Source organism: Spea bombifrons, chromosome 7, assembly GCF_027358695.1.
Source record: "Spea bombifrons isolate aSpeBom1 chromosome 7, aSpeBom1.2.pri, whole genome shotgun sequence".
NCBI lineage: Eukaryota > Metazoa > Chordata > Amphibia > Anura > Pelobatidae > Spea > Spea bombifrons.
Genome location: NC_071093.1, coordinates 24,854,113 through 24,869,823, shown reverse-complemented (window position 1 = coordinate 24,869,823; position 15,711 = coordinate 24,854,113). Strand labels below are relative to the sequence as shown.

Below are 15,711 nucleotides of genomic sequence, written 5' to 3'. Positions count from 1 at the left end.
AAAGAGATATATATACACACACACACCCCTGGGGGCAGGGTAAGAGAAGTTGTTTGTACAGAGGCAAGCAGCAGGGCCCATGTAGAAGTCTGCGAGTGAGAGATCTGCAGTTCAAGTAAAGGGGTGGGGGAGGGTGTATGCACGGGCGTAGGAACCGGGGGGGACGGGGGGGACAGATCCCCCCCAGGAAATCATAAGGGGGGGACCGATAATATAGAAATCCCCCCCAGGGCTGTACGTGAGGCGAGTGCACTCGGGTGCAGCTGTGAGGGTGCTCACAGCTGCCCGATCAGCAGCTGCAGCCTGCAGGACTGGTTAGGGAAATCCGTGATCTCCCCAACCAGTCCTGCAGGCTGCAACTTCATTAAGGTCACACTCACCAGCGTGCTGTCTGTAACTGAGCGCCGGGGCGACGGGATATGACGTTTATATCCAGCCCCGGCGCTCAGCATAAACAGCTGTGCGCAGCCGCACTGCACAGACTGTGAGCGGCAAAAAGGAAAGTTGGAAGAGAAAGCAGAAAGGAGGAAGAGAAAGCAGAAAGGAGGAAGAGAAAGCAGAAAGGAGGAAGAGAAAGGAGGAAGAGAAAGCAGAAAGGAGGAAGAGAAAGGTAAGAGATGTGGAAAACGAAGGTGGGTGGGTATGATGTGGAAAACGAAGGTGGGTGGGTATGATGTGGAAAACGAAGGTAGGTAGGTAGGTAGGTAGGTGGGTATGATGTGGAAAACGAAGGTAGGTAGGTAGGTGGGTATGATGTGGAAAACGAAGGTGGGTGGGTGGGGGCTCTGATGTGGAAAACGAAGGTGGGGGGGTCTGATGTGGAGAACAAAGGTTGTGGAGGGGGTTTGATGTGGAGGGGGGTCTGATGTGGAGAACAAAGGTTGTGGGGGGGTCTGATGTGGAGAACAAAGGTTGTGGAGGGGGGTCTGATGTGGAGAACAAAGGTTGTGGAGGGGGGGTCTGATGTGGAGAACAAAGGTTTGGGGGGGTCTGATGTGGAGAACGAAGGTGGGGGGTCTGATGTTAGATTTGTGTGTGCATATACATATGGTGAGGCATGTGTATGGGTACTTGGGCAGGCATATGTGTTTGTGTATAGGGCAGCTGTGTATATGTGCATGTATGTGCATACGTGTGTATATGTGTACATCTGTATGGGCAGTGCATATGTGTACGTCTGTATGGGCAGTGCATATGTGTACGTCTGTATGGGCAGTGCATATGTGTACGTCTGTATGGGCAGTGCATATGTGTACGTCTTTATGGGCAGTGTATATGTGTATGTGTGTATGAGCAGTGTATACGTGTACGTCTGTATGGGCAGTGTATACGTGTACGTCTGTATGGGCAGTGTACATGTGTACGTCTGTATGGGCAGTGTATATGTGTATGTGTGTATGAGCAGTGTATATGTGTATGTGTGTATGGGCAGTGTATATGTGTACGTCTGTATGGGCAGTGTATATGTGTATGTGTGTATGAGCAGTGTATATGTGTATGTGTGTATGGGCAGTGTATACGTGTACGTCTGTATGGGCAGTGTATATGTGTACGTCTGTATGGGCATTGTATACGTGTACGTCTGTATGGGCATTGTATACGTGTGTATATAAGGAGTGTATTTGTCTTATAGCGTATACGTCTGTGTAAGTATGCGCAAGGGCAGTGTATATTTATGGGGAGGCGTGTGTGTGTGAGCAGTTTATGTATGTTTGGGCAGGCGTGTATAAGGGTAGTGCATATGTGTGAGTACTGGCAAGTGTGTATCTGCAGGCAATTGCAGCGTATATGTGTGTTTTTGTGGGCAGGCATCCGTAAGAGCAGTGCATATGTGTGTGTATGAGCAGGCATGTCGTACTTAAAGGGAAGATAATGATTCCCTGTAACACATGTTTAACCCATTGTGTGTGTGTGTGTGTGCATGCGTGTGTATGTTATTCAAGTGTTTAAGCGTGTGGATATGTTCCTGTGTGCATGACGTGTTAGGAGTCTTAGATGGTTCCTTCAGTACATCATAGTAGTTTCTGTGGCCGTGTCCAGTGGGGTCCATCTGTGGTTGTAAGATTTTTCTTTTTTTGTGAGTTTCTGTGGGAATTTTCTCCCATTCATCTAGTAGAACGTTTTATGAGCTGAAGGTGATAAACCAAGATATTTTGGACAACACTATGCTTCTAACTTTTGGGAACAGTTTTGGGGACGGTCCTTTTCTATTCCATCATGACTGTGCCCCAGTGTACAAAACAAGGTCCATAAAGGCATGGTTGCAAAAATTCCCCACAGAAACTCTCCAAAATCTTGTGGAAATCGTTCCCAGAAGAGTGGAAGCCGTTATAGCTGCAAAGGGGGACCAACGTCATATTAATCTCTATGTATTTATAATGCAATGTCATAAAAGTCCCTGTTGGTGAAATGGTCAGGTATACCCTACCAGTAAAAATGCTATCCCCCCCAGATTTTTAGGGGTTCCTACGCCCATGGGTGTATGAGCAAGTATGCGTGATTAAGGCAATGAATGAGTATCTGTGAATGAATCTGTTAATGAGTGTGTGTGGGGGTGGCATGGCATGGGGGGGTGTAATCACACTCCTATCATGCCCAGGTTGTAGCATGTACTGGCTGGCTGGGCATGGTAGGAGTATGATTGCTCTTAGCAATTATATATATATTTATATAATATATATCATTTTTTTTTGTGTGTCCAATTTTGGTGTATTACTTACTTTTATTAAAAGTGTGGTTAACACCAAAATTGGACCAAAAAATAAAACTATATATATATATATATTTATTTTTTTTTGCCTCTGTACAAACAACTTCTCTTACCCCGGCCCCAGAGGAAGAAGGAACAGAGGAGAGTCATGTAACGTGCATTCACGTGACTCCGCTGGGTTCCTGCTTTTCCTGGCCGGTACAAGAGACGCTGCTTGAGCAACGTGCGGGTAAGCAGCTTGGCCCCTGATGATTATTTTCAGTCTTTTTTAAAAAAAAAATTGGCGATAATGCCCTTTTTGGCCAATATACTTCGGCCACCAATATCCATTTGTTTTCTTACCGTGTCTAAACACACTGTTTTCTGCACTTTATATTTTTTGATGTGCCAGTGCTAGTATACAATTGCGAGGGGTGGGTATAAATATCATCAATTACAACCTTAAAATTGTACAATTATGTGTTATATCGGCCTTCCCGATTGTGTTAGGACTGTGAGTGACAAATAAATGACCTTTAACTAGCCAGTTAATCAAAAAAACATGCAATACACAATTAACAAAATTACATACAAATCATTACATATACTCTATTTGCTCGATTATAAGACGACCCCCTAAGACACACAGATTTCTGACTTTTGCTGATTTTTTGCTGAATCTACTGACACCTACAGACATCTGCACCAATTGATTTCCTGAAGAAGCCCAAAGGGCGAAACGCGTAGAAAGACTCAATTGGACTTTATTTTACGAGATTTTAACCAATGCCTGCATATGCACTTTGTGCATGAAAAAACTGTGAGTGCATTACTATCGGTATATACTGTTTTACCTAAGATATTGCACTATTTTAGTTTGTTTTTTAGATTCATCTTGAAGAATATTCAAGTTTTTTACAGTCCTTATTGATGGGTTGGATTTGCCTCTTTCACTTGTGAGTGCAACATATCACTTAATAATTAATATTGGACATACCATCTACACTATATTGTGTTGTTTTTTTGTTTTTTTCCCTATATATGCACCTGCGCCCCATACATTTTTGGTTTTCTTGAATATAAAACTACCCTATAGGGAAAAAAAATTTTTTACTAGTAAATATTAATTCACATGTAAACTTTTTTTCATATTTAATAAAAATGATGATGATTGATTATTTGCCAACCTGCCCCCAGTTATGCACATCTGCCCCGAGATATGCCTTATACCCCCTATATGCCACTCTGCCTCCCTGATATTCCTTTTAACCTCCTGTGTGCCAGTCTGCCTCCAGAAAGCTTTTATACCCACCCCCATATGCCACTCTTATCAGCAGACATACCAGTGCATCCCTAGACTTGTCCCCCGTGCTTCAGATTCCTTGGTGTCTAGTGGGGCAGCCGGTGGAGGATGCGATGCACGCAGACCTCCGCTGCTACTGCCACTTCCACAGGGCTTCTATGAATGAGCATCGGAAGGTCATGTGATGCCGGCGCTCCATCATAGAAGCCACAGAGGAAGTGCCGGCAGCAGCAGAGGTTGTCTGCGTGTCTCGCACAGACCTCCACCGGCTACCAGAGAGGAGGATCCAGGTCCCCTGCAGCACTGCGGAGGATCTGGCTCTTAGTCTTGCAGTCAGACCTCTATTTGAGGTATGATTAGAAGACGACTTTGAATATAAGACAATGGTTATTTTTCAGAGCATTTGCTCTGAAAAAAAAACCTTGTCTTGTAAGGAAGCAAATACGGTAATTCATTAAATCGTATTAATAAAATGTTTAAGAATCTTATAAAATAATTGAAATCTATCATTTTGTTCCCAATCAAATGTATGTGGATACAGGATTAAGATAATCCAGCTAATCATATCTTAAATACAGAATATTAGTTTAATAAACATGATTCCTTTAAAGCAGGTTTCTAATTCTCAATGTTGAGCAGTTCTTACATTTAATTTGAGAATACATGTTATTGTTCCTAATAATATTAACACATTTAATACCTGTCAAAGAAGCCTCCATGCCCTGGGCTCCTGGAGAGGCCTGAGGGCCAGCCTGTTTCATACAGACGATGGGCCCTGGACTTGGAAGTGGTCCTATTTTTGGGGAGTTGGGTAGGAGAAGTCCGTTGGGACTACATCTTTTCTCTGGTACAGAGAGCCATGTTTCCCAATTACCAGAGAATCTAAAGACTGTGGAGCTCAGACTCAGATTTAGGGTACCTGCATTTTGGGAGGGGGTTTCATGTGTGGTGCGTTGCTCTCCATCTGGTCAGGACTTACCAGACAGAGACCTCTATGGCCAGTATTTGCACCAAAATCTGACCCACATACTATAATAGCAACTCCCTACTGGGCTGAGCTAGGTCGAGTGCAAATACTGAGCCGTGTGCACAGGAGGGACTGACTGAGATTGTGTGTTTTGCTGTGACTATTGCATGTACATTACCCCCTTGTGCTGTTTTAAATGCCAGTGTGTTTCCCATTAAACGGAGTTCATGATTTTACCCTCAAGCATCTCGTCTAGGCTGGTGTTTCTTGAGGGGGACACTGTAGCGTGGCAGATAATAAGCAAGAGGTTCAGTGGTCAGAGCAGTGGAAGGCGGCGGCTTTGGCGGATATACTCATTTGGGGTACCAAGATCGGTTACAATACCTTAGGCCAGGGCTTGACAAATTTGTTTTAAATCTAGAAGCCAGCAAAAAAAGTTAGGAGCCAGGATTTTTCTTTGCCCTACACTCACACTTTGCCCCAGCACTTTGCCCTGCACCCACACTTTGCCCCAGCACTCAATCTCGAGTTATTGATTGTTAACACCAATCACAGTCCTGCCCAGACATACCCAGGTTCCAGCATGTACTGGCTGACTTGGCATGATAGGAGTACATGCTGAAACCTGGCTTGATGCCCCCCCTTGTGTATCAATGCTGCACATCACTTAGAGTCCCATGTGCCATGCTCCTCCCCCACTTACACAACCATGCTATCTCACACACACACTCATTCATACATCCTCCTTCACCTCCCTTACCTGCACTGGAGATCTCTCACACGCAGACTTCCATAGGGGCCCTGCTGCTTCTATCTCTGTCTGCACAAACTTCTCCCACTGGGAGGAGGAACAGAGCAGTCATGTGACTCCTCTGGTTTCCTGCTTCCTGTGGCCAGCACAAGAGACGCTGCTTGCACATTAAGAGCAAAACACAGCTAAGCAGTGCAGCCCCTGCAGGCACATTGAACCATGAGCATTTAAAGTTAAATAATATCATGAACTTTAAATGCCCATGGTTCAATGTTCGCCAGGTATTAAATTAGGGCTGCAACAACAAATCGATAAAATCAATCGATTATGAAAATCGTTGTCAACAATTTCATTATCGATTAGTTGAATCGATTTTTATTGATTTATAAAATGAGTTTTTTCAGAGCAAATGCTCTGAAAAACTTCCCTCCTTCTATAATCCAACCTCAAGATTGTATATAGATTGTATTATAACACTAGAATCCAGATCCCCTGCAGAGCTGCAGGAGACCTGGATTATCCTCCATCAACCGGTGGGGGTCTGTGCAATGCGCGCAGACATCCTCCGCTTCGCCTCTCCACTTCTGCTGGGGCTTCTATTACTGAACCCGGCGTCTCGTGACCTTCCGGTGCTGCTCCCACCATGGAAGCCCCAACGGAAGTAGAGGGGAGAGGCGGTATGCGTGCATCGCACAGATCCCCACCGGCTGCCGGGGAGGATCCAGGTCCCCTGCAGTGCTGCAGGGGATTTGGATTTTAGTGCGCGATGTGTGCAACCTCTGCTACTTCCCTTCACTTCCACCTGCCCCACCAGGGGTTAATATATGCATTATAGCCCCTTTATGCCACTGTGCCCCCCTGATATGTCTTATGCCCCCCCGATATAAGAAAAACTGACATAGCTAAAATAGGTATAAAAATATATGCTTTAATAAATAGACACAAAAAGAATAGATAATACACAATACAATATAAATATATGGGTAATATAAACAAATCAAATATTACAGCAATAAAAAAATAAAACACAAATTAAAGAATGCACATAATTAATAGATCTCGAAAAAATTCTACCTGCCCCACCAGGGGTTAATATATCAACAGAAGAAAAAACTGTGTGGGGCAGGTAGAATTTTTTCGGGATCTATTAATTATGTGCATTCTTTAATTTGTGTTTTTAATTTTTTTTGATTGCTATAATATTTGATTTATTGTTTATATTGTCCATATATTTATATATATTTATATGTATTTATATTGTATTGTGTATTATCCATTCTTTTTGTGTCTATTTATTAAAGCATATATTTTTATACCTATTTTAGCGATGTCAGTTTTTCTTATATCAGGGGAGGCATAAGACATATCAGTGGGGCACAGTGGCATAAGGGGGGGCTAAAAGGCATATCAGTGGGGCACAGTGGCATCTCAGTGGCATATAGGGGGTAAAAGGCATATCAGGGGGCATGGTGGCATATCTGGCATATTGAGGCTAAAAGGCATATAGGGGCATGGTGGCATAGCAAGGGCAAAGGGCATATAGGGGCTATAAGGCATCTCAGGGTGCACAGTGGCATATAGGGGTATAAGGCATATCGGGGCACAGTGGCATATCAGTGGCATATAGGGGGCTATAAGGCAAATTAGGGGACAGAGTGGCATATAGGGGGCTATAAGGCATATCAGGGGACAGAATGGCATATAGGAGGTATAACGGATATAAGGGGGCACAGTGGCATCTCTGACATATAGGAGGGTATAAGGCATATATGGGGCAGAGTAGCATATAGCGGGTATAAGGCATATATGGGGCAGAGTAGCATATAGGGGGTAAAAGGCATTTCTGGGGCAGAGAGGAAAGCTGGGGGTGAGATGTGCATAACTGGGGGGCAGGTTGGCAAATAAAAGAAAATAGTTTATATGAAATAATATTTACTGGTAAAGCTTTTTTTGGTATTTTTTGGGTTCTTGTTAAAATATAGATTTAATTATGTCAGTAAAATAAGGCAAATAGTGAAATGCCATTGTGATAAAGAGATAAAAGTGTTAATGGCACATCTTAATGTAAACTATAAGTTTTTATTTTTCATAAACGAAAAATTTGCATATTTTTTTAACCCGATTTATCGAAAAAATAATAGGCCAACTAATCGAAATGAAAATAATAGTTAGTTGCAGCCCTATATTAAATGTGTTCATATTATTAGAAACAATTGTGATTTATCCTCGAATGAAAACAACAAAAGAACATCTCAACATTACTTAGAATTAGAAAAAAAAATGAAATCATGTTTATTGAATATTTAGTATTCTTTTAAAAAATAAAATAAGAAATGATTAAGAAAATGATCAGCTGGATGATCTTAATCCTCTTCTGAATTAAACATTTTATGGATATGATTTAATGAATTATATTCCATATAAGTATAATTACATATTTTATATAATTATATTGTAATGATTTGTATGTAATTCTGTTCATTATTTTTTTTTGTATTGTATGATCTTTGTATAATAATTGCTTAATTAGGTAACCCTCTTTTACCACATTCCTAACACAAACAGGGAAGATGATATAACACTAAATTGCAAAAATTAAGGTTGTAATTGCTATTTGGGTTAATCATTCCCAACTCTCACATCTAGTTCTCTATGAGTAAGTGGGTCTGAGGCACAAACTGCATTAAGCCTCCTATTCTTCATGTATACTAGCGCTGACAAATCAATATATATAAAAGGAGTAAGTCCTACAGAATTTTTTTTTCTTTGAGCTTTAAATACAGAAATGTACCTCAGCATTTAATAAAACTTGGTTTCATTTTACTCCAATAAAATACTTTTATCCAGAGGCTGCTACTGCTAGGGACGTACTAAACAGCATATTGGGGATGATGGGATGATGGGATGATTGGCTGCAATACTCAGCACTATCAATAGGTGTCAGTATACTTTTTACACTCATGGTAAATTAAAGCATGTTCTTTTTGGTAGTTCTGCAAAAAGAAGCTGCAAATGCTTAACTATTTACTTGCTGAAATATATACAGTTTTATAACGGAATCATGGTAAATTCTTTAGAAATAATAGAAACAGTTTAAGTAATCAACATATTGATATAATATGGTACAAGAATGTACAAACCATATTTTACCTGTTTTGATTGGCACAATATGGGAATATATATTGTTATTATTTTTACATGGGGATTATGGGTCATTATAGTTTCACATGCCAATGAACACATTTGACCCATTTCTGATAAGAACATGGGAATATTATTATTTTTACATGGGGATTATGGGTTGAATATCATGGTTACAGATGCCAAGGAACAAATTTGACCTTTTCTGACAGGAATATGGGAGTAATATTATTTTTATATGGGGATTATGGGTGGAATATTATAGTTACACATGCTAAGGAACATATTTGACCCATTTCTGATAAGAATATGGGTATAATTATTTTTTTTACATGGGGATTATGGGTGGAATATCATGGTTACACATGCTAAGGAACATATTTGACCTGTTTCGGATAAGAATATGGGTACTCATTTTTTTACATGGGGATTATGGGTGGAATATTATAGTTACACATGCTAAGGAACACATTTGACCCGTTTCTGATAAGAATATGGGTATAATATTTTTTTTACATGGGGAATATGGGTGGAATATTATAGTTACACATGCCAAGGAACAAATTCGACCTTTTTCCCGATAGGAATATGGGAGTATTATTATTTTTGCATGGGGATTATGGGCGGAATATTATGGTTGCAGATGCCAAGGAACAAATTTGACCCATTTTTGATAAGAATATGGGCATTTTATTATTTTTACATGGGGATTATGGGTGGAATATTATGGTTACACATGCTAAGTGACATATTTGACCTGTTTCTGATAAGAATATGGGTTTACTAATTTTTTTACATGGGGATTATGGGTGGAATATCATGGTTACAGATGCCAAGGAACAAATTTGGCGTTTTTCTGACAGGAATATGGGAGTATTATTATTTTTACATGGGGATTATGGGTGGAATATTATAGTTACACATGCTAAGGAACACATTTGACCCATTTCTGAAAAGAATATGTGTATAATTATTTTTCTACATGGGGAATATGGGTGGAATATCATGGTTACACATGCTAAGGAACATATTTGACCTATTTCGGATAAGAATATGGGTATAATTTTTTTTACAGGGGGATTATGGGTGGAATATTATAGTTACACATGCCAAGGAACACATTTGACCCATTTCTGATAAGAATATCGGTATATTTTTTTACATTGGGATTTTGGGTGGAATATCATGGTTACAGATGCCAAGGAACAAATCTGACCTTTTTCCGATAGGAATATGGGAGTATTATTATTTTTGCATGGGGATTATGGGCGGAATATTATAGTTACACATGCTAAATAACATATTTGACCTGTTTCTGATAAGAATATGGCTATAAATATTTTTACATGGGGATTATGAGTGGAATATTATAGTTACACATGCTAAGTAACATATTTGACCCATTTCTGATAAGAATATGGGTATAATCTTTTTTTTACATGGGGATAATGGGTGGAATATTATAGTTACAAATGCTAAGGAACACATATGACCTTTTTCTCATAAGAACATGGGGGGGATATATGGGTGGAATATTATGGTTATAGATGCCAAGGAACACATTTGATCTGTTTCTGATAAGAATATGGCAATTATTTTTCTACACGGGGATTATGGGTGCAATATCAAGGTTACACATGCCAAGGAACATAATTGACCTCTTTCTGATAAGAATATGAGTATAATAATTTTCTATATGGGGATTATGGATGGAATATTATGGCTACACATGCCTAGTAATGAAAATGCTTAGAAAAATAAATAAGAACTTTTGCAAAGTGTTGGCCATATAAAATACATTATGGACAATGATTCCATCTTAATTAGGTAATTAATGAAACTGGTGGAAATGGTGCACTATGCCACACCTTGGGCACTATATATTAACTGGCATAAGAAAAGAAAAAACCATCCTCTTTAGAAGTGATGGCTTAATGGCCAATTACAATGAAAAACATATCAAAAAATCATAGTGCAACTATGCTATTCCACCATTATTCCCAATGAAAAATAATAATTATAGCCATATTTCAATCAGAAAAAGGTCCAATGTGTTCCTTACCATGTGTAACCGTGATATTCCACGCACAATCCCCTTATATGAATATAATTATACCCGTTTATTTAAAAGAAACACATCAAATATGTTACTGGGCACGTGTAACCATGATATTTCACCCATAATCCCCATGTAACAATAAAAACATTCCCATATTCTTATCAAACAGGTCAAATATGTTACTTAGCATGTGTAACTATAATACTCCACCCATAATCCCCATGTAAAAAAAAAAAAAGATACCCAAATTCTTATCAGAAACAGGTCAAATGTGTAACTATAATATTCGACCCATAATCCCCATGTAAAAATAATATACCCATATTCTTACCAGAAAAAGGACAAATGTGTAACTATAATATTCCACCCATAATCCCCATGTAAAAAAATATTATACCCAAATTCTTATCAGAAATGGGTCAAATGTGTTCCTTGGCATGTGTTACCATGATATTCCACCCATAATCCCCGTGCAAAAATAATAATACTTCCATATTCCTATCGGAAAAAGGTCGAATTTGTTCCTTGGTATCTGTAACCATGATATTCCACCCAAAATCCCCATGTAAAAAATATTATACCCATATTCTTATCAGAAATGGGTCAAATGTGTTCCTTAGCATGTGTAACTATAATATACCACCCATAATCCCCATGGAAAAAAATGAGTATACCCATATTCTTATCCGAAACAGGTCAAATGTGTTCCTTAGCATGTGTAACCATGATATTCCACCCATAATCCCCATGTAAAAAAAAAATATATTATACCCATATTCTTATCAGAAATGGGTCAAATGTGTTCCTAAGCATGTGTAACTATAATATTCCACCCATAATCCCCATGTAAAAATAATAATACTCCCATATTGTTATCAGAAACAGGTCAAATGTAGGGCTGCAACTAACGATTATTTTAATAATCGATTAGTTGGCCGATTATTTTTTCGATTAATCGATTAATCGGATAAAAAAAACAATATGCAAATTTTTCGTTTATTTAAAATAATTTTAAGAACTAGATGTTAAAAACAACTTGCATTGTGCCCCCACCCCTTTGCACTGTGCCCCCACCCCCACTCTGCCCTGCATCCCCACCCCCACTCTGCCCTGCACCCAGTCTCACACCCTGCCCTGCCCCCCCACCCCCACTCTGCTCTGCACCCAGTCTCACACCCTGCAATGCCCCCCACTCTGCTCTGCACCCAGTCTCTCTCTCTCTCTCTCTCTCTCTCTCTCCCCAGTCTCGCACATAAACATTCGCACAGACAATAGACATAAAGAGTACTTACCTCCGCTACGAACTTGTTCCACTTCAAACTTCATAGTAGACGCGCGTCACATCCGTCGTCACGTAGCATGAAGAAGGCGGAGACTGCAGAGCGTGGAGCAGAACCGGGGAACGCAGGCGGAGGTAAGTAAAAGGAGCCTAGTGCTCCAACGACGAATCGATCACTCGATTAATCGATAACGGAAATCGTCGACAACGATTTCCGTTATCGATTATTATCGATTTTATCGATTCGTTGTTTCAGCTCTAGTCAAATGTGTTCTTTGGCATGTGTAAATATGATATTCCACCCATAATCCCCATGTAAAAAAATATTCATAGCCATATTCTTATCAGAAACAGGTCAAATGTGTTCCTTAGCATGTGTAACCATGATATTCCACCCATAATTACCATGTAAAAAAAATATTTATAGCCATATTCTTATCAGAAATAGGTCAAATGTGTTACTTAGCATGTGTAACTATAATATTCCACCCATAATCCCCATGTAAAAAAATGAGTATACCCATATTCTTATCAGAAACAGGTCAAATATGTTCCTTAGCATGTGAAACTATAATATTCCACCCATAATCCCCATGTAAAAATAATAATATTCCCATATTCTTATCAGAAATGGGTGAAATGTGTTCCTTGGCATCTGTATTCATGATATTCCACCCATAATCCCCATGTAAAAAAATAATATTCCCATATTCTTATCAGAAAAAGGTCAAATATGTTCCTTAGCATGTGTAACTATAATATTCCACCCATAATCCCCATGTAAAAAAATAATATTCCCATATTCTTATCAGAAACAGGTCAAATATGTTACTTAGCATGTGTAACTAATATTCCACCCATAATCCCCCCGTAAAAAAAATTATTATACCAATATTCTTATCAGAAACAGGTCAGATGTGTTCTTTAGCATGTGTAACTATTATATTCCACCCATAATCCCCATGTAAAAATAATAATATACCCATATTCTTATCAGAAAAAGGTCAAATATGTTCCTTAGCATGTGTAACTATAATATTCCACCCATAATCCCCATGTAAAAAAAAAGATTATACCCATTTTCTTATCAGAAACAGGTCAAATATGGTCCTTAGCATGTGTAACCATGATATTCCACCCATAATCCCCATGTAAAAATACTAAAATGCCCATATTCTTATCAGAAATGGGTCAAATGTGTTCCTTGGCATCCGTCACCATGATATTCCACCCATAATCCCCATGTAAAAATAATAACACTCCTATATTCCTATCGGAAAAAGGTGAAATGTGTTCCTTGGCATGTGTAATTATAACATTCCACCCATAATCCCCCCGTAAAAAAATAATTATACCCATATTCTTGTCAGAAACGGGACCAATATGTTACTTAGCATGTGTAACTATAATATTCCACCCATAATCCCCATATAAAATAATAATATTCCCATATTCCTGTCAAAAAAAGGTCAAATTTGTTCCTTGGCACCTGTAACCATGATATTCCACCCATAATCCCCATGTAAAAAATAATTATACCCATATTCTTATCAGAAACAGGTCAAATATGTTCCCTAGCATGTGAAACTATAATATTCCACCCATAATCCACATGTAAAAATAATAATATTCCCATATTCTTATCAGAAATGGGTCAAATGTGTTCCTTAGCATGTGTAACTATAATATTCCACCCATAATCCCCATGTAAAAATAAAAACATTCCCATATTATTCCCAGATACTGCCAATCAAAACAGGTAAAATATGGTGTTGCCCATGCATGTACCATATTAAATCAATATTTTGATTACATAACATTTTTCTATTTCTATAGAATTTACTATGATTCAGTTATAAAACTGTGTATTTCAGCAAGTAAATAGTTAAACATTTGCAGCTTCTTTTTGCAATGTATTCGTTGCAATTTAGTATCAAGAACTACCAAAAAGAACATACTTTGATTTACCATGAGTGTAAGAAGTATACTGACACCTATTGATAGTGCTGAGCATTGCAGCCAATCATCCCATCATCCCCAATATGCTGTTAAGTACGTCCCCTACTGCTATTAGCCATGTGATATCTTGGGCAACTTCCCTGTTAAAACACCACACAGAATTTACTTTTTATGGCAATGGTAATGAATTCTATTGTTTGCCACAAGGCAACATTCCAAAGAGTCAGTGTATTTGCTGAGTAGATGGGACTAAGAGACCACAAACATGCTGGCAAGTGCTGTAATACCTAAAATCCAGAACCATTAAACATTAATTCTGATTGTGGTAGTTATAATAATGAAAACAAAATGTCCGGAGTCCTCCTTTAAAAGTTCACTTCTTAGAAGAGAGTTCCTGTAGCAGGACCAGCATAACTTAACATTACAGAGTGCCAGCACATTCTGTAGCGTTATTACAATGGAGTGAAAATTATCAAGAACACTAAAACGGACAACATTCAAATTGACAAGACATTTCCCGTCCTTAACTTCTCTCCCTTGCACAATTTGCAGGATTGTGCGAAACATTACAAGACATCATACAACGGGGACATTTATAAGAAAAGCCAATTAGCCCTACAACTATGTGGAACATGATAAAGGTACACTTAGTGCTTAACGATTGTACTAGTTAAAACAGTGAAACATCATTTGACGACAACTTGTGAGTTTGTATTTTATGAGTAAATGAAACAAATCTCCCTGCCTAGGATATACCAATGTCTATCTAAAACGAAGCACGGTAGCTATATGTCACAATAATAAAGGATCACCTACGCTGCCAGCAAATCACAACACGTGCTAAAAAGAATTTCGTGTTTCTACGATATCTAAACAATAACACATCAGTCTCTAACGTAAGGTAAGTGATCCTGAAATAGCGCGCATACTGTATACATACGGAAACTTTATTTATTTGATTGCAAGAATGACCCAGATGAATTCACCGCTTTCTCAAGGAACCAAGGTCACCCGGAAACACTTCTGCTTTCACATACGTCATATTGGGTAGCTGAAGCCACACCCCTAGGAGGACAAATACAGTATTGTGTTCAGGCAAAACATGTGTTTTCTTATGTTGCGACTGAACGTGTGATACTGTGTGAACCGTTAGCGCTGTTTACAAAACTAAACTAATTTCGTAAAAAGGGCCTGCGGGTATTTAAAAATAAAGGTCATACCGGTAAATTTTCGGTAGCGGGTAGTTCCAACTCAGTAATAGTGATGTCCGGATCATGAACGAATCGTTCATTTGATCCGATTCTTTTCAGTGATCCGGATGAGTCGGTTCAGTAGACTGAACGATTCATTTGTAGCAGTTCAGTCTGTGAATCATGCAGTTGTAACCTGATCCAAGAGTGAGTCATCTGCAGAGCACTCAGAGACATGTAGTTGTAAGGGATATTGTAACCAACAACAATGTAATCCTTTATCATACTTATTAGAATAAAGACACACTCTCGATTTGGAATAAACAGGCCGTGTACTTTTATTTAGCTTAATAAAACATCACATACCATAAAG

General features: G+C 38.9%; 1 protein-coding gene across 1 annotated transcript in view; it reads right to left on the bottom strand.

Moving 5' to 3' along the window:
* The window catches only part of MRPL28 (mitochondrial ribosomal protein L28), a 43,902-nt gene extending 28,692 nt beyond the window's left edge, over nucleotides 1-15,210 (bottom strand). The window contains exon 1 of the mRNA XM_053472129.1: nucleotides 15,089-15,210. The gene's annotated coding sequence lies outside the window, so the exon portion shown is untranslated. The remainder of the gene's footprint in view (nucleotides 1-15,088) is intronic.
* Nucleotides 15,211-15,711: the final 501 nt, after the last annotated feature.